Raw genomic sequence first — 27,241 nt, forward strand, 5'->3', positions numbered from 1 at the left:
TAAACTGGGCATGTATTTACTTTTCAGTATTAAGTAGAAGCAAAATTCCATGATATTTCCGATGTTATACCACTAAAACTCCCCATTTCCAACAGCAGCACCTCAAGGGAATTCTTTTTTTTTTTAATAAATTTTTTATTTATTTTTTTGTTACAGATATTTCACCTTTTTTACCCCATTGGCACCCCCCTCCCCACCCCATCCCCACCCCGTCCCCAGCTTAGTTGTCCATGTCCATTGATCATGCATACATGCATAAAAGTTCTGTGGTTTATCTCTCCCCTCCCCCCCCCATCTTCTGAGGGATGTCAGTCTGTGCCCTACTTCCATGTTTCTGGGTATACTGTATTCCTGACTGTTATGTTCATTATATTCCGTATATAAGTGAGAGCATGTGGTATTTGTCTTTTTCTGCTTGGCTTATTTCACTTAGGATAATACTTTCCAGGTCCTTCCATGTCGTCTCAAAGGATAAGAGATCTTTCTTTCTTACCGCTGCATAGTACTCCATTGTGTATATGTACCACTGCTTTTTTATCCATTCATCTACTGATGGACACTTGGGCTGTTTCCAGATCTTAGCTATTGTAAATAGTGCTGCTATGAACATGGGGGCACATATATTCTTCCTGATTGGTGTTTCAGGCTTCTTAGGGTATATTCCTAGAAGTGGGATCACTGGGTCAAATGGAAGTTCAATTTTTAATTTTTTGAGGTAACACCATATTGTTTTCCATAGCGGCTGCACCAGTCTGCATTCCCACCAGCAGTGTACTAGAGTCCCCTTTTCTCCACACCCTCACCAACACTTGTTGTTTGATGATTTGTTGATGGCGGCCATTCTGACAGGTGTGAGGTGATACCTCATTGTTAATTTGCATCTCTCTGATAATTAGTGATGTTGAGCATTTCTTCATATGTCTCTTGGCCATTTGTATGTCCTGTTTGGAGAGGTGTCTATTCAGCTCCCCTGCCCATTTTTTAATTGGGTTCTTTGTCTTCCTTTTGTGGAGTTGTAGGAGCACTCTATATATATTGGAAATTAACCCCTTATCTGATACATCATTGGCAATGATGTTCTCCCATACAGTGGGTTGCCTTTCCATTTTGGTAGTTGTTTCTTTTGCTGTGCAGAAGCTTTTTTGTTTGATGTAGTCCCATGTGTTCATTTTTTTCCTTTGTTTCTGTTGCCTTAGGTGATGTATCAGTGAAAATTCTGCTCTGTATGATGTCCGAAATTTTGTTGCCTACATTTTCTTCTAGAATTTTTATGGATTCATGGGTCACATTTAAGTCTTTTATCCATTTTGAGTTTATTTTTGTGTATGGTGTAAGTCAAGGGAATTCTTTTCCAACCATTCCTGTTCTATATTTATGCCAGTTATTGATTCTTTTGTAGAGGATCCTACATTTTTTTTGCTTTTGTGTCTCCAGTAAGATAGAGTTCCATATCTCTCATCCTTCCCTTCCCTTCCTTCCTTCCATTTTGTTTTCTTTTTTCCCTTTATTTCTAACCCAGTGTCTTAGTTTTCTATTGTGACATAATGAAGTATATAAACTCAGATTAAAACAATATATGTTTATTATCTAATAGTTTCAATGGGTCAGGAGTTTGGGCATGGCTTAGCTGGGCCTTCTGCCCAGGGTTTCCCAAGGTTGCAAACAGATTGTACGGGCTGCATTTTCTTCTGGAGACTCAACTAGGGAAGAATCTCCGTCCAAGCTCATTGAAGTCAGCAGGATTCATTTTCTTGAGAATGTATTACTGGGGGCCTGGGCTCCTTACTGACTGCTGGCTGGATGCCTCCCCCAGTTCCTTGCCACACTGCTACCTTGACATGGCTTCTTGCTTTATCAAGAGAGCAAGGAGAATCTCTCACTCCAGTCTGTTAAAATGGAGTCTTATGTGATACAATGTAAACATAGGAGTGACATCTCATCACTTTTGTCATGTTCTGTTTATTAGAAGTAAGTTACAGGTCTCTACTGCAGTGAAAATGAAAGAATTACACAAAGGTGCATACACTAGAAAGTAGGCAGTTTTTTGGGGAAGGGTCTGTATGCCATGTCTAGATGCTTGACAGACTGCAATGTCGTAAGACACATATAACCTTGATGTTGTTAATTCTGTGAGCAAGATATCAAAATATGGTACTACATTGGGAATCCTTGGAAAACTCTGACTGTAGTAGAAAATATGAACTGAAGGTACTTACCCTAAAAAACCCCTTGAAGCTTAGGAAAGGTCAATAAGTTTCTCAAAGATCTTTCAGAATATGAGGTAAGTGTAAAGGTTGGAGCAAAGTAGAAGGGGCTTGAGATAGTCCAAGTGGACAATATGATAATAGTCTACTAAAGTGGAGAGAAAAATTGCTAAGGAACAGTGAATGTCGTCAATCTTAGATTGTTCGGTGTGAATTTGTAACAGAACCAACAGTTTCATGGTGTTGTGTAGCAATACTAGGTAGTCTGGAAGCAGGACTAGAAAAAAGTGGTCAAGTTTAATCAGGGATTGGATTGATAAAGCAAGAACAGTGAACATTCAGAGAGTGGGAAATCCTAATTCCTTACTATTGCAATTTGGCTTGTCTAGTTGAAGACAGATTTTTTTTTTCAGTCTTAAGTTATGAGCTATTTTAAACATACAGAAAAGGGAACATAAAACAATGTATTAGGCAATCACCTATTCCCAAACATATTGAATAGATGTTACAATTTTACAAATTTCTTTTGAATATTGTTTTTTAAATTAATTAATTAGTTTTTATTACAGATGGTTCTCTTTTTTCACCATTGACACCCTCCTCCCAATCTCATACCCCTCACCCCCACCCCCAGCATAGTCGTCTATGTCCATTGGTTACACATACACTCATATAAGTTCTGTGGTCTATCTCTTTCCTCCCCACACCCCCCTCTCCTGAGGTTTGTCAGTCTGTACCCCATATCCATGTCTCTGGGTCCATTCTGTTCATCAGTTTGTTTTGTTTATTATATTCCACAAATAAGTGAGATCATGTGATATTTGTCTTTCTCTGATTGGCTTATTTTGCTTAGCATAATACTCTCCAGGTCCCTCCATATAGTCTTAAATGAGAAGAGGTCTTTCTTTCTTACAGCTGCATAGTATTCCATTATGAATATGTACAACAGCTTTTTTATCCACTCATCTATTGATGGACACTTGGGCTATTTCCAGATCTTAGCAATTATAAATAATGCTTCTATATAGGGGTACATATATTTTTTCTGATTGGTGTTTCAGGCTTCTTAGGGTATATTCCTAGAAGTGGGATCACTAGATCAAATAGCAGTTCCATTTTTAATTTTTTGAGGAAACACCATATTGTTTTCCATAGTGGCTGCACCAGTCTGCATTCCCACCAGCAGTGTACTAGAGTCCCCTTTTCTCCACACCCTCACCAACACTTGTTTGATGCTTTGTTGATGGCGGCCATCTTGGAAGGTGTGAGGTGATACCTGATAGTTGTTTTTAATTTGCATCTCTCTGACGTGTAGTAACATTGAGCATTTTTTCATATGTCTCTTGGCCATTTGTATGTCCTGTTTAGAGAGATGTCTGTTTATGTCCTCTGCCCATTTTTAAAAATTTTATTTTTATCCTCACCCGAGGACATTTATCCATTTTTTGTTCAGATAGAATGGGAGGGAGAGAGAGGAAGAGAGAGAGAGAGAGACATCGATGTGAAGGGACACATCGAGTAGCTGCCACCCGCATGACCAACCAGGGCCGGGGACAAACTGCAACCAAGGTACATGCCCTTAGTGGGAACCGAACCTGGGTCTCTCAGGACCATAGGCCAATGCTTTAACTGCTGAGCCAAACCAGCCAGGACCCTCTGCCCATTTTTAATTGGTTTGCGTTTCTTCCTTTTCTTGAGTTGTATATTTAGGAAATTATTTCCTTATCTGACGTATCGTTGGCAGTTATGCTCTCCCATATAGTGGGTTCCCTTTCCATTTTGATGGTTGTTTCTTTTGCTGTGCAGAGGCTTTTGAGTTTGATGTAGTCCCATGTGTTCATTTTTTTCCTTTTTCTCTTGCCTTAGGCATTGTATCAGTGAAAATTCTGCTGCGTATGATACCTCAAATTTTGTTGCCTACATTTTCTTCTAAGATTTTTATGGATTCACGAGTCACATTTAAGTCTTTTATCAATTTTGAGTTTATTCTTGTGTATGGTATAAGATGGTGGTCTAGCTTTATTTTTTTGCACATAGCTGTCCAATTTTCCAACACCATTTATCGATGAGGCTGTCTTTACTCCACTGTATGCTCTTGCCACCTTTGTCAAATATTAATTGAGCATAATGTCTTGGGTCAATTTCTGGGTTCTCTGTTCTGTTCCATTGATCTACATGCCTGTTCTTGTGCCAGTACCAGGCTGTTTTTGATTACAGTTGCTTTATAGTATAACTGATATCCAGTATTGTGATCCCTCCTACTTTGTTCGTCTTTTTGAAGATTGCTGTGGCTATTCGGGGTCCTTTTTGGTTCCATATGAACTTTTGAAGTATTTGATCTACTTCCATGAAATATGACATTGGCATTTTAGTAGGGATTGCATTAAATCTATAGATTGCTTTGGGTAGTATGGACATTTTAATGATGTTGCTTCTTCCTATCCATGAATAAGGTATATGCTTCTACTTTTTTATATCTTCCTGTATTTCTTTTTTCAATGTCCTGAAATTTTCTGCAAATAAGTCCTTTACTTCTTTGGTTAAGTTTATTACCAGATATCTTAGTTTTTTTTTTTTTTTTGCTGCAATGGTAAATGGGATTGTTTTTTTAGTTTCTATTTCTGTGAGTTCATTATTGGTGTATAAGAATGTCATTGATTTCTTGAAGTTCATTTTGTATCCTGCTACTTTGCCAAATTCATTTATTCACTGTAGTAGGTTTTTTTTTTTTATCCTCACCTGAGGACATTTTTCCATTTTTTGTTCAGAGAGAGCGGAATGGAGAGAGAGGAAGAGAGAGAGAGAGAAACATCGATGTGAAGGGACACATCGAGTGGCTGCCACCCGCATGACCAACCAGGGCCGGGGACAAACTGCAACCGAGGTACGTGCCCTTAGCGGGAACCAAACCCGGGTCTCTCTGTACTGCAGGCCAATGCTCCAACCGCTGAGCCAAACCGGCCAGGGCTGTAGTAGGTTTTTGATGGAGTCTTTAGGGTTTTCTAAGTACAATATCATGTCATCTGCAAGTAATGACAGTTTCACTTCCTCCTTTCCAATTTGGATCCTTTTTATTTTTCCTTCTTGTCTAATTGTTGTGGCTAAGACTTCCAGTACTATGTTAAATAAGAGTGGCAAAAGTGGGCATCCCAGTCTTGTTCTTGTTCTTAAAGGAAATGCTTTTAGTTTTTGCCCATTGAGTATGATGTTGGCTGTAGGTTAAACATAAGATCATGCCTCCTATCTTATTCCCTTTCTTTTCTTAATGAAGATTTGAGATTTGCAGTTATTATTATATCTAAGTGGGTCAGTATGTTTAATCTTAGAATGTCGTTTTAAAGAAGGGAATTCTTTTACACCCTCATTAGCAGGTAATATACATATGTTTTAATATCCATTTGATTTAAAAGGTTAAAGGCAGAAGAACAAATGTACTTTTCTGTGGAGGAGTTAAACTGGAAGGCAAAGGGAGCTCTTGTCTAGAGTAAGCCATCAAAGATAAGTGTTTATTAGAGGGTGTGAAGTCTGTTGTAAGCACAACCACATTCATTAGTTAGTTCCCTGCTCTCTGTTTGTAATGGGCATTAAATTTCTCTGTTCAATTAGAATGAATTCTGGCCTTTGCACTACAGATCCTTTTAAATATTCTGGCCTTAGGTATTTTTGTATTTTTGAGTTTTTACTGAATAGGTGTAACCTGAAGGCAGAGTATAAATTATTTCTTAAGAGATATACTCTAAATGTGTGACAAGTTCTCAGAGAATATAGCATATACATAGAAATCAAACAAAGCCACTCTGTTATCATAATAATTAGCTGGTTATTAATATTAATAATATGAAGAGAGCAAAGGGGAGACCAGACATTATAAGCATGGTCATCTGGGCAACTTTACCAGGAAGCTACAGCTTCACACAGCATTGTTCCTCTAAGGAGAGTAACACCACTCCCTTCCCCCATCTGGTACTGGATTGTTGGGGAGAGAAGGGGAAATAGGCACATGTGCAGTAGAAGTTGGGGTGGCTTAGGGGTTTTTGCCTGTGAGTCTAGTCTGGGGAACAGGATGGATTCCATCAGAAGCATGCTAAATCTTGGAAAGTTAAAAGCCCCAGACAGAGTTCCCTTTCTCTTGCTCTTGTTTGCCTTTCACTTTTGCTCTCTCTAACTCCATGACTTGCACTTGCCAATGCTCTTACCTGTTCTCTCTCCATAGTCATGTGGCCTTAGCAGCCACATGGCCCATGGCCATGAAGACCCCACAAAATAAGCTAGCCAGATGCTTGACAGGACTGTACTTTATTTTTTATTTAAAAAAATGTTTTTATTGGTTTCTAGAGAGAGAGGAAGGGAGAAGGAGAGAGAGAGAAACATTGATGTGAGAATGGAATGTTAATCTCAGCTCCCTTCTGTACATGCCTCAACTAGGGATCAAACTTACAACCCGGGCATGTGCCATCATCAGGAATCAAACCAGTGACCTTTCAGTGCTCGGGGCAGTGTCCTACCAATAGAGCCACAGTAGGCAGGGCTGGACTGTACTTAAATATGGAACAGAAATTCTGGGCAGTGGCCTTAATTCAGGCCCTGCTGAAAACAAGGTTGGACTTCTTCCATGATGAGTCAGACAGAGATAGCACCTTGGAGGGAAACTCCCTTCATTTTACACCATGAATAATGCTTTCCACAAAACCCCATCTTCCAGTGGGGGCCTCCAGAAATTCTTTTCCTTGAAATATCCCAAGAACTCCTCTTCCACCATAACAATAGTCTCCATGTAATTGACCCAGTTACTAATTAACAGGAAAGGAACAAAGGGAAAACCAAATAGAAGCATGCCCAGTAAAGTCTGGGTGACATGGGGAAGATACTTGCCTGTCAGTCACATCTGGAAATAGGTCATTGGCCAGAATAAGTGTGGCCACTGCAAGCACAGAAAGATCTAATATTTTAAGTCCTGAAAAAGGAGTTCCCTCTCTTGCTCTTGCTGCTCATGCCTGACTCCTGGCTTTGGGTTTCATGCTCTGCACAGAGGACTGATGGACTGTGACTAGCCTGATGCTACACTGGACCCAGCTCCACCATGGAATGAAAACTTTGGACACTGGCCTTGCTTGTAGCTCTTTTGAATCCTCAGCTACACCTCTTTCAAAACTGGTTTAAGGGAAGTGGGACTTTGCAAACCCAGAGATGAAATTCCTTGCAAATAAAGCTTTCTGCTACATCTCATCCTTCTGTGGGTGCCTTTGGAATGCTTATTCCAGTGGCACCCCAAGAACCCCACTCTCACTAGCAACCTAAAATATATTTATATAAATTAAAAAATATATTTTGTTAATGAGCATTCTCAAAACTCAGAAATTAAGGACACCAACAAAATTACTAACTTTATTATGATAACATCTCAAACTCACTTAAAGTTCAGAGTATTTGACAGATAAAGAGTCTTTATTGCTAGGTGCCAGAGTTTAACCCAGTCTAAACTACATGATTTGGACATGTTTTCTTGTATAACAGATAGCCTAGCCTCCCCTCTTTATTATTCCTGATAGGTAGTTAAACCCCTTTAACAACAAACAACCTAAACATATGAAAGGGTGTATAGGTAGGTGATAGTTAGTGGGAAAGTGTTAGTCTCAGCTTTCTGACTTTGTGGTTTATTGTTGCATTAATCAAAAGAACCAGCCTTTAGGAAAGGAAAGATGGATTCAGTTTTGAACATCTTGAGTTTGAGATTTTGTGGACTATCTTGGTAGAGATGGCCATGAAGCATTTGGTAAAGTAAGCTTGAAGTTCAAGAGAGCGTGAGAGAGATCCGGTTTGGAGATAATAGATTTTAGAGTCATCATTAGAAAGAAGTGTTTGGAGCCATGAATGTGAATAGGATTGCTCAGGAAGAGTGTGTCAAATCAGAAGAGAGGAGCAAGGGCTCACCCAGAGAATTCTAACAGTTAAGGTTGTAAGTAAAAGGTCTGAGCCAGCAGGAGATCACATCCACAATGCAAGGCCAATGTAGAACAAAACGATTTCATTGCATGTACCTGGGTGCAGGTGGGCTGAGCCCGAAAAGGGGTTGGAGTGTAAGTTATATACTTGACTTCTAGCTTCCAGCAGCTCCTACTGATGTACTCTGTCTGACCCATTGTCCACTTTGCAGTTGGACTGGTCTGGTATCACATCCTGCATCTGCTGGGAGATTCATTGTTTTACAGATACTTTGATAATCCTTATTCAACAGAAGGCTGAGCAAAGGTCATGCAAGCAATGCATTTTTCACAGTTTCCACCTTTTGCAAGCTTTTACCTTTACCCTTTATAATGTTACTAACCCTTTCAGTAATGAGAGAAGTTACTAGATGGCTGAAAAGAATTATGGGAGAAGTAAATAAAAAATAAGTATGAAATGGTGCTGGGGAGAAAAAAGGAGTGGATAGTTCCAAAAAGGAGGTACTAGTTAACAGTATCAAATGCTGTCGCTGGTCAAAATAGAAAATGACCTTGAATTAGGCCTACACTGGTCAAAAGAAGGGCAAGAACATTTTTATTGCAATTATAAAAACAGAATAAGATAGTAGTGAGTTGAGGATTGAATGGAAAGTAAAGAAGTAAAGTGGTTGATGTTAATGATGTTAATCTTCCCCTGAAGGCAAGATAACAGATTTGTATCTCTAGGGTGTTGAAGAGTTTCAGATTTATATTTTTAAAAATAGAGGAAAGTTGATATTTAGGAAAGTTCAAGAACCTGGTCTGGTGCCTATTGAGCTAGGTTAAAACAATTTCTTTTGTTTCCTTTTTGGGTGTTGGTTTAAGGGTATATTTTAAAACTAGCTGTGACTTTGAAATGCCTAAACCTGCCTAGCAGTGCCTTGGGAAATACTTGAGACAAAGGACAGTTTAGGAAAGAATCCCCACTGCTGCATGCGGAGTGTGGCTAGATGTCTGAGACAATGGGGTTTAAATAATGACAAAGTTGAAAAGCTTCTTCGCTGACTCCAAGAAGCAAAAACAACCTGCCCTCCGGCAAACACATTTTCCCTTCTGAAATTCTGTCAAATAAATTCAGAAGGACATAAATGGAAATACCTCTTGTAACATGTGCTGATGTGGTTGCACAGCCCCTATTTTATAGGTTGCACATGATGAATTTTGACACTATATCTGATTTCTCTTGCATGTACATTGTGTAAAGAGCTTGTAGATGTACAGCTTTATAATCATTCCAGGGAACTTGAGAAGGTATTGCACCAAAATGATACTATAGATACTATATAAGCGAGAAGAAATCTTTCCCTCAAAATTGAAGGCACTCCGTAATAAGGATCAAGGAAAATTGCCTCCTTCCAGGCACTCTATACATTCATTCTTATCAATGACAAGAAATGCAGCCTAGTTTTAACATTTCATTAGGAGCGTCACAGTCCTAGCTAGCTTTGAATGGGCTCATTTTTCAGGATCTGAAGTGGTAGCTCATCACATATTTCTCAGCTTCCGAAATGATTGGTATTTTTCTCCTATCTAGCAGCTGTTGCAGGGTTTTTTTTTTTTTTTATTTAACCAGTAAAGAGTTCCAAAATAGATGTGTTGTCCTGGGTGTATTTTGAAAACACATTTCAGGCTTTTCCTCTTTAACTTGAAGTAGTAGATAAAAATGCCAAAGTGAAAATGACACAATAACATTGTGACATTGACTCACAAAGGCATAAAGAATCTATAGATGTCCCTACACGTTAGCCCCCAAGGAAAACACAGCAACTGTCATAGCCAACGTCCAAGAACCAAGTAGATTCAGTCAAAATCTTGATTTACTACAATGTTGATGGAATCATGTGTTCTGGGTAACTAAATTTTCCACTTATTTATTGGCTAAATAAAATTCCCCACTTATTTAAATTTCTTTTCCTTTCTTTCTCCCTCCCTCCCTTCTTTCTTCTTTTTATTAATTTATTTTTGTTACAGATGTTTCTCCTGTTTTCCCCATTGACACCCTCCTCCCCATCCTTCCACTGTGTAACCAGCTTTGTTGTCCATGTCTATCAGTTATGCATACATGCATATAAGTTCTCTTGTTTATCTCTTCCTCCCCCCAACCCCACTCTCTCTTCTGAGGGTTGTCAGTCTGTACCCTACTTCCACATCTCTAGGTCTACCCTCTTCCTCAGACTGTTAAGTTCATTATATTCCACAAATAAGTGAGATTGTGATATTTGTCTTTCTCTGCTTGGCTTGTTTCGCTTAGGATAATACTCTCCAGGTCCCTCCATGTAGTATCAAAAGATAAGAGATCTTTCTTTCTTACAACTGCATAGTACTCCATTGTGTATATGTACCACCGCTTTTTTATCCATTTGTCTACTGCTGGACACTTGGACTGTTCCCAGATCTTAGCTATTGTAAATAGTGCTGCTATCAAAATGCGGGTACATATATTCTTTCTGATTGGTGTTTCAGGCTTCTTAGGGTATATTCCTAGAAGTGGGATCACTGGATCAAATGGCAATTCAATTTTTAACTTTTTGAGGTAACACCGTAGTGTTTTCCACAGTGGCTGCACCAGTCTGCATTCCCACCAGCAGTGTACTAGAGTCCCCTTTTCTCCACACCCTCGTCAACACTTGTTGTTTGATGATTTGTTGATGGCAGCCATTCTGACAGGTGTGAGGTGATACCTCATTGCTGTTTTAATTTGCATCTCTCTAATTATTAGTGATGTCGAGCATTTTTTCATATGTCTCTTGCCCATTTGTATGTCCTGTTTGGAGAGGTGTCTATTTAGCTCCTCTGCCATTTTTTTAATTGGGTTCTTTGTCTTCCTTTTGTTGAGTTGTATGAGCACTCTGTATATTTTGGAAATTAACCCCTTATCTGATATATCATTGGCAATTATGCTCTCCCATATAGTGGGTTCCCTTTCCATTTTAATGGTTGTTTCTTTTGCTGTGCAGAAGCTTTTTAGTTTGATGTAGTCTCATGTGTTCATTTTTTTTTTCTTTGATTCTGTTGCCTTAGGTGATGTGTCAGTGAAAATTCTGCTGCGTATGATGTCTGAAATTTTGTTGCCTACATTTTCTTCTAGGATTTGTATGGATTCACGAGTCACATTTACGTTTTTAATCAATTTTGAGTTTATTCTTGTGTAGGGTGTAAGTTGATGGTCTAACTTCATTTTTTTTTGCATGTAGCTGTCCAATTTCCCCAGCACCATTTAATAAAGAGGCTGTCTTTACTGCAATTGTATGTTCTTGCCACCTTTGTCAAATATTAATTAAGCATGTCTTGGGTCAATTTCTAGGTTCTCTCGTCTGTTCCATTGATCTATATGTCTGTTCTTGTGCCAATTCCAGGCTGTTTTAATACAGTGTCTTTGTAGTATAACTTGATTCCAGTATTGTGATCCCACCTACTTTGTTCTTTTTTTTTCAAGATTGCTGTGGCTATTAGGGGTCTTTTTGGGTTCCAAATGAACCTTTGAAGTATTTGTTCTAGTTCTGTGAAATATGTCATTGGTATTTTGATGGGGATTGCATTGAATCTATAGGGTAGTATGGACATTTTAATGATGTTAATTCTTCCAATCCATGAACAAGGTATGTGCTTTCACTTTTTTATATCTTCCTCTGTTTCTTTTTTTAATGTCCTGTAGTTTTCTACAAATAGATCCTTTACTTCTTTGGTTAAGTTTATTCCTAGGTATCTTAATTTTTTTTTTTTTTTTGCTGTGATGGTAAATGGGATTTTTTTTTAGTTTCTCTTTCTGTGAGTTCATCATTGGTGTATAAGAATGCCATCGATTTCTCAACATTAATTTTGTATCCTGCTACTTTGTCAAATTCATTTATTAAGTCTAGTGATTTTTGATGGAATCCTTAGGGTTTTCTATATACAACATCATCTCTTCTGAAAATAATGACAGTTTCACTTCCTCCTTTCCAATTTGGATCCCTTTTATTTTTTCTTCCTGTCTGATTGTTGTGGCTAAGACTTCCAGTACTATGTTAAATAAGAGTGGCAAAAATGGGCATCCCAGTCTTGTTCCTGTTCTTAAGGGAAATGCTTTTAGTTTTGGCCCACTGAGTATGATATTGGCTGTAGGTCTTTCATACATGGCCTTTTGTCTATTGAGATATTCCTCTATTCCCACATTGCTGAGCACTTTTATGAGAAATGAGTGCTGGATTTTGTCAAATGCTTTTTCAATGTCTATTGATATGATCATCCAATCAGCTACTCTGTCTTTTTATTGGAACATTCAAACCATTTACATTTAAAGTGATTATTGATATTTACTTATTTATTGCCATTTTTGTTTGGTGTGGTTATATTTTTCTTTCTATTTCTTCTACTAATTACAGCAGTCCTTTTAACATTTCTTGCAGTGCTGGTTTGGTGCTAGTATATTCCCTTAGCTTTCTCTTGTCTGGGAAGCTCTTTTTGTTTTTTTTGGTATATGCCCCTAGTGGGAACTGAACCTGGGACTCTCTGGTCCACAGGCCGATGCTCTAACCACTTAGCAACTGGCCAGGGCTGGGAAGCTCTTTTTTTGACCTTCTATTTTGAATGATAGCCTTGGTGGATAGAGTAGTCTTAGAATCAGATCCTTGTTTTTCATGACCTTGATTACTTCATGTCATTCTCTTCTGGCCTGTAGTGTTTCTGTTGGGACACAGCTGATAACCTTATGGGGGTTCCTTAACCTGTTGCTTATTTCTTGCTGCCTTTAGGATTCTCTCTTTGTCTTTAATTTCTATCATTTTAATTACTATGTGTCTTGGTGTGTGCATGTTTGAGTTTTTCTTACTTGGGGTTCTCTGTGCTTCTTAAACATGAATGCCTTCTTCCTTCACCAAATTAGGGAAGTTTTCTGTCACCATTTTTCAAATAAATTCTCTCACCCTTGATCATTTTCTTCTTCAGGAGTCCCACAGTACTCTTAAGCTGTTTTTCTGTGTTTTAATTGTTCTTTTCATTTTGGTTTTCTGATTGGTTGATCTTTTCTACTTTGTGTTCTAATTCATTGATCCAGTCCTCAGTTCCCTCTTCTCTGCTGATTAGCCCTTCTAATGTGTTGTTTATTTCTGCTATCATTCTTCATTTCCACTTGGTTGGTTTTCTGTGCTTCTATATCTTTCCTCATGGTTTTGATGTCCTTACTAATGCTCTTGAGCTTCCTCAAGTTCTTGGCTCTGAACTCTACTTCTGATAACTTGCTTAACTGCATTTCATTTATCTCATTTTCAGTAGAGGTCTCTTGTTCTCTCATCTGGGATTTGTTTCTTTGTTTCACCATTTTGGCTATCTCAGTGGGTTTTGGAGCCTGCCAAATTTTCTCTGTAAGTTTTGGTGTTCTGTTGTTTTTGGCTCCCTCTACTGGGTTTGGATGAGTGTGGGAGGACCCATGTTAAACACCACTATCAAGTCTTACTTTCCTGGGTAGATTTGCAAGCCCAGGAAAGGTTCATTTATCCTCTAGCTTTTTGCCTGGAGGCTATTAGTCTCAGTTACTTGATGAGCCTTGGGTTGTAGAACTCAGTTGAATGCAAAACTCCCTCAGGTGTTCAGTGTAATAGGATTTTCTGAGTGTGGGGGAGATGCTGGTTGTTAATGAGCCTCAGTTTGCATTTCAATGGCCACCAGGTGGGGTTGAATCTCTGAAGGTGGGGCACCACCTCTCCACAGAGCCCTCAGAAGGTAAGATGACCACTGTCCTGCATGGCTGCAACTCAGCAAAAGCTCTGAGCGCCCTCCAAATCCCGCATATCCCCACACAGTTCCAGTCCAGTCTGTTCTCCCTCTGCCAGAGCCCAAGGTGAGTGGTTGTGGCTATTTTAGCGCTCTGTTGCAGCTTTCTGGGCTGTGGAGCTCCTTGGGAGTGTAACCCCAGGGGCACTGCTCACAGCTAAGACTGCTGCTGTCCGTGGGCTCCAGCCTGCCTCTCGTGCCTCTGCACTCCTACCAGGATCAGTTCAGTGTCTCTGGTTATATGGTCCTCACAAGCTGCTTTTCTGTTGCTTCTTCCCAATGATTTGTGTTTATTTTAGTTGTAAATCCAGTTTGGTCCTGGGAGATGATCTTTGTAGCTTCCATTCACTCTGCTGCCATTTTGAAATCTCGTATTTAAATTTTTGTTGGTACAGTTTTAGAAATGTGTGCCTATATTTTATTTTATTAAAAAATTTTTTCTTTAGCGATTTGTTTAGAGAGAGAGGATGTTTATATATGTAAACATTGATGAGATAGAACATCAATTGGCTACCTCCTGTATGCCCCCTACTGGGGATGTGGCCCACAACCTGGGCATGTGCCCTGACGGGGAATTGAGCCAGCGACCTCTTGGTGCATGGGTTGATGCTCATTCACTGAGCCACACTGGCTGGGCCCATATTTTATTAATTTAGTGGTTTTGTGATTGGCATAAAAGCTGAGTGTGATGATGGATTCTATTTCTGTTGAAGGTGGGGAGGCACTTGTTTTCTTGATATTTTCCTTGGGGTCTATTTAGAGGAAAGAGAATGTGGTTTTTGTGGTTGCTGAATTTTTCTAGATCTAGATACTGTGATTAATCTGTTTAATATGTTCCCAGGCATTCTCTGTTCACCACCCCATCAAGTATATATAATATTTTATTTTATTTCTAATCAAGTGTTTTAATCCTCAAGTATTTGGTATGGGACGGGTACCAAAGCTGCTAAAATAATACAGAATTTTCTAGTAACTTATAACTTAATAAGAGAAAAGATACATGTACTACTGCAAACTAAAGTACCTGGGATTGAATCCTGGCTCTGCTATAGGTTAGCTGCATAACTTTGAGTAAGAACTAAATGTATTTGTGTCTCAATTTCTTCCCCTGTAAAGTGGAGATAACATTAATAAACTCATAGGGTTGCTCTTGGTATTGGTGAAGTGCTTACTTAGATCAGGGCCTAGTACAAAGTATAGTCCACACACATGTTAGCTCATTGTTATCACCCTATACTCTTATTCATGGTTAGAGTGCAGAGTGCATCTCCAGATTCTGTGCCATGGGAATTGTCTTAGTCCGTTCAAGTTGCTATAACAGAATACCACAGACCAAGTGGCTTCAACAACAGAAATTTATTTTGCACAGTTTTGGAGGTTGGAAGGCCAAGATCAGGGTGTCAGCATGGTTGGGATCTGGTGAAGGTTCTCTTCCTTGTTTTTGTCTTCTTGCTGTGTCCTCACGTAGCAAAGAGAGAGGTCTCTAGCCTCTTTCTTTTCCTATAAGGACACTAATTCTGTCAATGGGGTCTCCACCCTCATGACCTCATCCAAACCTTATTACCTCCCAAAGGCCCCACATCCTGATACCATCATATTGGGGGTTAGGGTTCCAACATATGAATTTTGGGTCCATAGCAGGAGAGGATGGAGATTTCTCCTGGAGAGCATAACCCTCAATTTCTGGAGCTGAGAAAGAGCCATCTTAGTGTTTGGTGCTGTCTGAACTTTTACGTATGAATATTCTTAGATTGGGTTTATATGTTCTGTTGTAAGAGATGGTGTGCCTAAGGAAAAAAGTAAAATAAAATAAAAAAATTAAAAAGAAACACAAACCTTGATATAGGTTATGTTGTCATTTGCCTCTCTGTAGCCTTAACATTTAGAACACAATTTCTGATTACTAAATTATGTTAAATTGAGGGTTTCAATGGATTAATCAAGGTTTTCTATAATATGCTATGATAGAAGACAGTGAGTAATTACATGAATTACAAAATGTAAAAGTAAACCAAAATATAATGGGAAAAAGCAATTTATTAGCCCTTTCCTCATGCTTCTGTGTATAGCTCGGTCTATGCAGAGAATAGTAATCAGATGGGTTCCCTTCCTCCAGGGGTAGGCAGTAACTGGAGGATTCTTTTGATCATGTTATTCATTTTGTGTTAAAACTATAACACTTCTAATTTATAGACATATTGTGAATGTCAAGGAAATGTCACCCAAATCATTGAAATACAGTAAAATTCATCTGTTATATTTAAGTAACAGGTTGCCCTGGGCTCCATGGGAAGCAAGTTTAAATGGAATGAAGATTTTTGACTGTTCAATTTCAGCACTTTAAAGACACAAAATGATCAGGATGAATTTCTTAAAGGAAGAGACTCTGAGGATTAAAAAAGCAACGGTGAAGTATTTCTGGATAAGCCATTAAGTGGCACATTGGCATACGGCTACACTTCAGGTGTTGATTTGTTTGGTTTAATGTAAACCACTTTTTCTCCCCTTTAAATTGAAGCCCAAATCCTATAATGGCGATATTTAAATGAACCCTCTGGGTCACTTAGGCATCTACTTCATATCTCTCTGAGAAATTCAACAGTCTGTTATAAAAATTGTGTTTTATACATTTCTGTCAATGCCTAAGAAAAAAATTTGATTATTCTCCAGATTTTCTCGATCCTTTAAATCAGATTATTTGCTGATTTACACTGTACTTTCCAGTAGTGTCCCAATTGTGAACCTTGTAGTGTTAGCTGACAGGATTATAAAAGGTGTATCTTCCTAGGGAAGCAGCATGGTAAGCTTTGCCTTTGGCCTTATATGGATCCACAGTCCAACCCTGCTGTGGTTGCCTATTGGGTGACCTTATGAAAGTTACATGATTGCTGTGGGTTTCCTTCTCTTTGTAAGTACAGTGGGGATACTAAGATGACCTTGCATGTATTTTGTAAGGATGAGTAGAGGCAATGCATGTGGAGATACTGGGTCCTGAGATGCCCTCAATGACTGTAACTCACATCCCATCGCCACACCCCAAACCATGTTTTATTTATTGAGGAAACATACAACCCAGAATGTGTTTTGACCTAGGATCTTTTACGATGGAAGCCCAAGAAAATGCATCTTAAATCAATCTGTAACAGAGAAGAGACCAGTAGGAGATATATACTGAGGAGATTTGTTACAAGAAATTGGTTTATGCGATGTCTGAACTGGCCTAGTCAAGATTGAAATTCATAGGCAGGCTGTCAAGAAGGGCTGGGGCTGAAGCCGCTGTTTACAAGTAGAATTTATTCATCAGGGAAGCCTCAGCTCTATTTCTAAGGCCTTTCGACGGATTCAATCAGGCCACCACCCAGTTTATCAAAGATCTTTGTCAACTGCTTATGGACTTTAATGACATCTATAAAGTACCTTCACAGAAATATCTAGATTAATGTTTGATTGACTAACTGGGCAAGGTAGCCTAGTCAAATTAACATAGCAAGAAGACGATCACACCGTCCATTTGGCCTCTCTGGATTCTTCTGTTCATAGATATTAGTATCTTTGAAATAAAGGTTACTTTTATTATAGTAGAATATGAGACTCAGTATTTTTTTTTAAATTTTTTTTTATTAATTAATTTTGTTACAGATGTTTCTCCTTTTCCCCCTACTGATTTCCCCCTCCTCCTCCCTCCCTTCCCTGTCCCCAGTTTGTTGTCCATGTCCACTGTTCATGCATACATGCATATAAGTTCTGTGGTTTATCTCTCCCCTACCACCCCTTCCTCTGGGGACTGTCAGTCTGTACCCAACTTCCACGTCTCTGGGACTACCCCCTTCCTCAGACTGTTATGTTCATTATATTCCACAAATAAGTGAAATCATATGAAACTTGTCTTTCTCTGTTTGGCTTGTTTCACGTAGGATGATACTTTCCAGGTCCCTCCATGTAGTCTCAAAGGATAAAAGATCTTTCTTTCTTACAGCTGAGTACTACTCCATTGTGTATATGTACCACTGCTTTTTGATCCATTCGTCTACTGATGGACACTTGGGCTGTTTCCAGATCTTAGCTATTGTAAATAGTGCTGCTATAAACATGGGGGTACATATATTCTTTCTGATTGGTGTTTCAGGCTTCTTAGGGTATATTCCTAGAAGTGGAATCACTGGGTCAAATGGCAGTTCAATTTTTAATTTTTTGAGGTAACACCATATTGTTTTTCATAGTGGCTGCACCAGTCTGCATTCCTACCAGCAGTGTACTAGAGTCCCCTTTTCTCCACACCCTCGCCAACACTTGTTGTTTGATGATTTGTTGATGGCAGCCATTCTGACCGGTGTGAGGTGGTACCTCATTGTTGTTTTGATTTGCATCTCTCTGATGATTAGGGATGTTGAGCATTTCTTCAGATGTCTCTTAGCCATTTGTATGTCCTGTTTGGAGAGGTGTCTATTTAGTTCCTCTGCACATTTTTAAATTGGGTTCTTTGTTTTCCTTTTGTTGAGTTGTATGGGCACTCTATATATATTGGAAATTAACCCCTTATCTGATACATCATTGGCAATTATACTCTCCCATACAGTGGGTAGCCTTTCCTTTTTGATGACTATATCTTTCACTGTGCAGAAGCTTTTGAGTTTGATGTAGTCCCATGTGTTCATTTTCTCCTTTGTTTCTATTGCTTTAGGTGATGTATCAGTGAAAATTCTGCTGTGTATGATGTCTGAAATTTTGTTGCTACATTTTCTTCTAGGATTTTTATGGATTCATGAGTCACATTTAAGTCTTTTATTCTTGTGTAGGGTATAAGTTGCTGGTCTAGTTTTATTTTTCTGCATGAAGCTGTCCAATTTTCCCAACACCATTTATTAAAGAGGCTGTCCTTACTCCACTGTATGCTCTTGACACCTTTGTCAAATATTAATTCAGCATATTGTCTTGGGTCCATTTCTGGGTTCTCTGTTCTGTTCCATTGGTCTATATGCCTGTTCTTGTGCCAGTACCAGGCTGTTTTGATTACAGTAGTATAACCTGAAATCTGGTAATGTGATCCCTCCAACTTTGTTCTTCTTTTTCAAGATTGGTGTGACTATTCGGGGTCTTTTTTGGTTCCATATGAACTTTTGAAGTACTTGTTCTAATTCCGTGAAGTATGCCATTGGTATTTTGATGGGGATTGCATTGAATCTATAGATTGCTTTGGATAATATGGACATTTTAATGATGTTAATTCTTTCAATTCATGAACAGGGTATGTTTTTCCACTTTTTTATATCTTCTTCTATTTCTTTTTTCAATGACCTGTAGTTTTCTGTGAATAGGTCCTTTATTTCTTTGGTTAAGTTTATTTCTAGGTATCTTAATTTTTTTGCTGCGATGGTGAATGGGATTACTTTGCTTTTTTTTATTTTTTATTCTCATCCGAGGACATTTTTCCATTTTTTGTTCAGATAGAGCAGGAGGGAGAGAGAGGAAGAGAGAGAGAGAGAAACATCGATGTGAAGGGACACATCGAGTGGCTGCCACCCGCACAACCAACTAGGGCTGGGGACAAACTGCAACCGAGGTACTTGCCCTTAGTGGGAACCGAACCTGGGTCTCTCTGTACCACAGGTCGACACTCCAACCGCTGAGCCAAACCGGCCAGGGCGGGATTGTTTTCTTAGTTTCTCTTTCTGTGAGTTCATCATTGGTGTATAAGAATGCCATCGATTTCTTGATGTTAATTTTGTATCCTGCTACTTTTCCAAATTTATTTATTAAGTCTAGTAAATTTTTGATGGAGTCTTTGGGGTTTTCTACGTATACTATCATGTCATCTGCAAATAATGACAGTTTCACTTCTTCCTTTCCAATTTGGATCCCTTTTATTTTTTCTTCCTGTCTCATTGCTGTGGCTAAGACTTTCAGTACTATATTAAATAAGAGTGGCGAAAGTGGGCACCCTTGCCTTGTTCCTGTTCATAAGGAAAATGCTTTCAGTTTTTGCCCATTGAGTATGATGTTGGCTGTAGGTCTTTCATATATGGCCTTTGTTATGTCTAGATATGATCCCTCTATTCCCACATTGCTGAGCATTTTCATCAGAAATGGATGCTGGATTTTGTCAAAGGCTTTTTCAGCATCTATTGATATGATCATGTGCTTTTTATTCTTTATTTAATTTATGTGGTGTATCACGTTTATTGATTTGCGAATATTGTACCAGCCTTGCATCCCTGGGATGAATCCCACTTGGTCATGGTGGATAATTTTTTTGGTGTATTGCTGGATCTGATTTGCTAGTATTTTGTTCAGGATTTTGGCGTCTATGTTCATCAGCGATATTGGCCTGTAGTTTTCTTTCTTTGTAGTGACTTTTTCTGATTTTGGAATTAGAATTATGTTGGCTTCATAAAACGATTTGGAAGTCTTCCTTCTTCTTGAATTTTTTGAAATAGTTTGAGAAAAATGGGTGTTAGTTCTTCTTTGAATGTTCAGTAAAACTCCCCCGTGAAGCCACCTGGGCCTGGGCTTTTGTTTGCTGGAAGAGTGTTGATTACATCTTCAATTTTCTTAGTTGTTTTTGGTCTGTTCAAGTTTTCTATCTCCTCCTGGTCAAGTTTTGGGAGAGTATGTGTTTCTTTCTAGAAATTTGTCCATTTCACTTAGATTGTCGAATTTGTTGCCATATAATTTTTCATTGTAGTTGTTAACAATCTTTTGTATTTCTGTATTGTCAGTTGTTACTTCTCTTCTTTCATTTCTGATTTTGTGAATTTCGGCTCTCTCTCTTTGTTTCTTGGTGAGTCTAGCTAAGGATCTATCAATCTTGTTAATCTTTTCGAAGAACCAGCTCTTTGTTTCATTGATCCTTTGAATTGTTCTTTTGTACTCTACATTGTTTATTTCTGCTCTGATCTTTACTATTTCCTTCCTTCTACTTGCTCTGGTGTTTTCTTTTTGTTTGCTTTCTAGTTCTTTAAGTTGTGAGGTTAGATATTCTATTAGAGATTTTTCTTGCTTCTTGAGGTAGGCCTGTAGTGCTATGATATTCCCTCTCAGAACTGCTTTCGCTGCATCCCATAGATTTTGTGTTGTTGTGTGTTCATTTTCATTGGTTTCCAGGAAGTTTTTAATTTCTTTCTTGATCTCCTCGGTAACCCATTCATTGTTTAATAACATGCTGTTTAGCTTCCATGTGTTCAAAGTCTTTGTATGTTCTTCTTGCAGCTGATTTCTAGTTTCATGCCATTGTGATCTGAGAAGATGCTTGATATGATTTCAGTCTTGTTGAACTTGTAGAGACTTAGTTTGTGCCCTAACATGTGGTCTAATTTTGAGAATGTCCCATGTGCACTTTAGAAGAATGTGAATTCTGTAGTTTTGGGGTATAATTCTCTGTAGATATTTATTAAATCCATTTGGTCTAGTGCTTCATTTAGAGTCTCTGCTTTCTTGCTAATTTTTTTGTCTAGATGATCTATCTAGTGATGTCAGCAGAGTGTTGAAGTCCCCTGCTATGATTGTATTGCTATCGATTTCTCCTTTGAAGTCCTCCAGAAGATTTTTGATATATTTTGTGCTCCTATATTGGGTGCATATATGTTTACCAAGGTTATATCTTCCTGTTGGATAGATCCTGTCAATATTATGTAGTGGCCTTCTTTGTCTCTAGTTATGGCCTTCATTTTGAAAGCTGTGTTATCAGATATGAATATTGCTACATCAGCTTTATTTCCTTTTCGTTTGCTTAGAAGATTTTTTTCCATCCCTTCACTTTCAACCTTTGTGAATCTTTTGTTGTGAGGTGGAGCTCTTATAAACAACATATAGATGAGTCATGCTTTCTTATCCAATCAGCTACTCTGTGTCTTTTTATAGGAGCATTCAATCCATTTACATTTAAGGTGATTATTGATATGTACTTATTTATTGCCATTTTTGTTTAGTGTGGTTCTATTTTTCTTCCTATTTATCCTGCTAATTACAGCAGTCCTTTTAACATGTCTTGCAGTGTTGGTTTGGTGCTAATGTATTCCCTTAGCCTTTTTTTGTCTGAGAAGCTCTTTATTTGACCTTCTATTTTGAATGATAGCCTTGCTGGATAGAGTAGTCTTGGATTGAGATCCTTGTTTTTCATGACCTTGAATACCTCATGCCATTCCCTCTGGCCTGTAGTGTTTCTGTTGAGAAGTCAGCTGAGAGCCTAATGGGGTTTCCTTTGTAGGTAACCTGTTGCTTATCTCTTGCTGCTTTTAGGATTCTCTCTGTCTTTAATTTTTGGCATTTTGGTTACTATGTGTCTTGGTGTGGGCTTGTTTGGGTTCTTCTTACGTGGGGCTCTCTGTGCTTCTTGAACTTGAATGCCTTCTTCCTTCACCCAATTAGGGAAGTTTTCTGTCACTGTTTCTTCAAGTATATTCTCTAACCCTTGCTCATTTTCTTCTTCTTCTTCTGGGGACTCCTATGATGCGAATGTTATTATGTTTCCAGTTGTCCCACAATTCTCTTAAGCTGTTTTTCTGTTTTTAAATTATTTTTCCTTTAGGTTTTCTGATTGGTTGATTTTTTCTACCCTATCTTCTAATTTCCTGATCCGGTCTTCAGCTTCCTCTACTCTGCTATTTAGACTTTCCAATGTGCTTTTTACTTCTGATATGTCATTCTTCATTTCTTCTTGGTCGTTTTTAATTTCCAACTGGTTGATTTTCAGCATTTCTATGTCTTTACTCATGGTGCTTATGTCCTTACACATGCTGTTGAGCTTCCTCAAGATCATGGCTCTGAGTTCTAGTTCTGTTAACTTGCTTAACTGCACCTCATTTATCTCATCTTTGGTGGAGGTCTCTTGTTCTTTCATTTGGCTTTTGTTTCTGTTTTTCACCATTTTGCCTATCACAGTGGGCTTTGGAGTCTGCCAAATTTTCCCTGTGGGTGTTGGTGTTCTGCAATTTGTGGCTCCCTCTCCTGGGTTTGGATGAGGCAGGGAGGACCCATGTTACACACCACTGTCAAGTCTTACTTTCCTGGTTAGAGTTGTTAGCCCAGGGAATGGTAGTTATCCTCTAGCTTTTTTGCCTAGAGGCTATTACTAGCAGCGGTCACCAGTCACCAGAAGAACCTTGGTTTCTGAGTTGACTGAAAAACTCCCTCAGGTGCTCAGTGTAAGAGGATTTCTCGAGGGTGGGGCAGATGCTGGTTGTAATGGGCCTCAATTAGCAGTTCAATGGCCACCGGTGAGGTTGAGTCTCAGAGAGAGGGGCTACCACCTCTCCCTACACCCTGGGAAGAAATAAGATGACCACAGTCCTGTGTGGCTGCAGTCAGCAAAAGCTCTGAGTACCTCCTAAATCTCAAGTGTCCCCACACAGTTCCAGTGCAGTCTGCCTTCCCTCTGCCGGAGCCCAAGGTGAGTGGCTGCTGCCAATTTAGCCTCTGTCTGGGCTCTGCGCCGTGGAGCCGCCTGGGACTTTAACCCCAGGGCGCTGCTCCCAGCTAAGGGCGGCCTAGGCTGCGGCAGCTCCCAGCCGAGGGTGTAGCACCCAGCCGAGGTCAAGGAGGTCGAGGTCACAGGACCCAGCTGAGGGCGTAGCACTCTGCCGAGGCTGCTGCAGGTCCCAGCCGATGTAGCTGCTGGTCCCAGCCGAGGGTGCAGCTTCCAGCCGAGTCTGCTGGTCCCAGCCCAGGCCGCTGAGGACCGTGGGCTCCCGGCTCCCTCTCGCGTCCTCACAAGCCTACCAGGATTGAGTCAGTGTCCCTGGTTATGTGGTCCTCCAAGCTGCCTTTCTGTTGCCCCTTCCTGACGATTTGTCTTTATTTTCTTTGTAATTCCAGTTTAGTCCTGGGAGATGGTCTGTGCAGCTTCCATTCACTCTGCCACCATTTTTTTCCAGTTGAGACTTTAGGTCTTTTTAGTTCTCTGGGTTTCAGTTGCCTTATTTGTAACATGAAGATAATAAGTTTTATTTTTTTGATTTGGCAGCAAATCTAAATGAACTAAGAGAAATGGAACCTTTAAAAACATTTTTTTTTTCTTTATTGATTTTAGAGAGAAAAAGGGAGAGGGAAAGAGAGAGAGAACCATCAATGAGTGAGAACATTAATTGGCTGCCTCCTGCATGTCCCCCACCTAGGATCAGGCCCATGACCCAGGTATGTATCCTGACTGGAAATTGAACCTGAAAACTTTTTGGTGCACAGGATGACACTCTAACCAACTGAGACGCCAAGCCGGGACAAGAGAAGTGGAATCTTTTAATAAAGTTCCTGGCACAAAGTAGGTACTCAGTAAATGTTGGATGCTAAAAGCCAAATGTTTCTTTATGAGTTGAAGGTTTTGAATTCATGGGACAGCACATCTAGACTATGCCTTTTGTGTAGTCTAGTCTCAGCTTACAAGTCTTAATTTGCTGGCCTCATCGTTAGTTGGCTATAAGCTTTGATAAGATTCTTATTGTGGAGTTGAGGAACACAGCCATGTAGATCAATGGCTTCACTCATGTTTATGCTCTAGATTTGAAGATTGTTTCAAGTTATAACACCAAACACCACTGGAATACAATGCTACTCTCTGAATAACTTCAATTCTAGGCTCTGCTTTTTAGTGCTGAATGAAGATCAATATTTCTGTCTTTATTAAGTGCCAATGGCAGATGCTCAATGGAGAATAAATATAATATCCTAAACTTTTGGAATTGGATATAGGAGGTAAAGTCTACATATTTTCTGTCTCATCCCTTATTTGGAATAATGGACTATTCATTTTATATATTGTTGTCATAAAGTTTTTTATTTCCCCTATTTACTGAAACCATTAGAGTGGCTAGATGCACACCAAATGTATATTTTATATGTTCCTGTATTCCTGAAGAAAGGGAGAAACATTTTTACCCTCTTTCCATGGTTTTATTTTTTATGTAGTATAAGCACATTTTAGTTGTGTCATGACTTTCAGCACCCATTAATTTGAGGAAATAAACCATATTTGTGATTGACAATGAGGCTGTAAAAATTTCATTAGTTGCATAGATTCACCTATAAATAAAAATTAGGATAGAGTAATAAAGTAGAAGATTGTGGATAGAGAGGGAAAAGTGGAACATGCCCTTATTATTTGTACACTGTGTAAATGTGTATTGCTATACTTCAACTTTTTAACCTTATTTAATGCCACCATGCCAAAGTAAAGTCACCATGAAAATAACACTTGTATGGAGGCATCAAGGTGATAGTACCGCTCTGTTAGATATTTTAAGAGTTTTCAGGCACCAAATTTAGGTCTCTCTAAGGGAGCAACTGATTGATCAGCCACATGTCTTGAAAAACTCATATGTTTAAGGTACATTCTTTATTTCATTTTTATTAAAGTCTTCTAAGGTTTATATTTTATTACACTAAAAATGAGAAGTAAAGGAGAGAAGCTCAAATGATTTCTTTGAATTTATTGAGGACAGAATGTCCTTGAAGTCCCTTAGGAAGTCTGGGAAATGAGGTAGCATGTTCTAGTTCTTGATCTGGTATAAATGTAACTTTAGTGCAATGTTTATTAATTTAGTAACAAATATATATAGAGTTCCTACTTCATCCCAGCCCCTGCTCTGCATTGAAGATACAGTCTGTCCATGACATTATAGCCTAGTGAGGAAGTCAGGCATGAAAATACAATCACAATCCAAATATGTAAGTGTTGAAGTAGGGACACTGCTAGGTAATACAGTATGTTAGCTGTGGGAGGGACCAACGTCAGGACCCCAGTTTGCTTTGTGGGTTAAGGGGCTTTAGGAGTAGGAATTTTCCCAGTGGAAGATGAACACAAGTAGCAGATGAATACAAGATGGATGAGAGGAAGTGCATTACCAACCAACCCATACATACGCATCTTGTAGTTCAGGGAAATGCAAGAAGTTGGTGTCTCAGGTGTTTTGCATAGATCTCTTTGGTGGCTCTACCATGCACTGTGGGGGAATCATAATTCCTTCTCTAGTCCCACATCTGATAGATGTCTAAGGCCTTTCAATCCTACTTTCATAACATCACTCATGTCTATTCCCTCTATTCTTTTCCCATTACTAATGTTTATCGCATCATCTTCTAGCAGGGCCATTACAGTTGTCCTCTAAATCATCTTTAGGCTTTCAGTCTTGACTGTCTTAGATTTATTTTCCACAGTACTGTCAAAGTGATCTTTCCGTACTCAAATATGATGTTTTTCCTGTGTTTAAAACCATTTTAAATCTACCTTCCCACTGGCAACAAGATAAATCTAGACATTTTCTGCATGCTCTAAGAAGCTCTCATGATCTGACTCCCGTTTGACAAGTTTTTCAGATATATATCTTGAGAGAAAACATGAGATTTTGTGGGCAGAGATAAGAGTTATTATAATTTACAGCAGTGATTGCACTTGTTTCCCACACAATGAAAGACAGATGTTATTCTGCATGTTGGGAAATGCAAACATCTATCCTGCAGAAGGGGACCTGAGATGAGGAATCTGGGGGTTTATTACAGGCTATATGCTGACCCCATCACCTCTTGAGAGAGGGAGAGGAATCTTTACCTTCTGGTTCTCTAACAGTTCTTTGGGATAAAAGCCTGGCTTTAAGAATCAGGATTTCATCCTCTTTAGATATGGGAACACAGAGAGGTAAGTCTCTGAATTTTTTGGAATTCTCCAGCTGTTCAATCACTCTTTAACTTCCAAGGTTTGTCTTTAAACCCAATTCTAATTCTCGTTGGTCAAAAACATGAAACTATTTTCACTCCACTTTCACACTGTTTACCTTTCCACATTCATCCTCCATTGCTTCCTTGCTCAGACACTGTGCGTCACCTCTGCTAAGCTACTTGCAGATGTCTCTGCTCTTCCGTTTCAGCCCTCATGCCTTTGTTTGTTTCCTCATTCATTTGTCGACTCCTTGTTTCTACTGAGAAAAAAATTTACACACAGAAATGCTCTGATCTTAACTTTACAATTCAGTTTTGATAAAGGTAAGTACCTGTATACTTATCTGTGTAACACCACCCCAATCAAGATTTAAAGCATTTCTATTACACTAGAAAATTCCCTTTGTACCCTCTTCCAGTCAATTGTCCCTTCTCTCACAGCAACTACTGTTCTGATTTCTATCATCATTGATGCCTTTTGCCTGTACTTGAACTTTATATAAGTGGAATCATACAGTATGTATTCTTTTATGCTGGCTTCTTTAGCTTAGCATAATGTTTTTTTTTTTTTTTGAGATTCACATATGTTGTTGAGTGAATCATAGTTTATTCTTCTTTATTGTGAAGTATTTTTTTTAATAAGGGGAAATCATTTGCTATACT

Source organism: Molossus molossus, unplaced genomic scaffold, assembly GCF_014108415.1.
Source record: "Molossus molossus isolate mMolMol1 unplaced genomic scaffold, mMolMol1.p scaffold_m16_p_1, whole genome shotgun sequence".
In the NCBI taxonomy this organism is placed as follows: domain Eukaryota; kingdom Metazoa; phylum Chordata; class Mammalia; order Chiroptera; family Molossidae; genus Molossus; species Molossus molossus.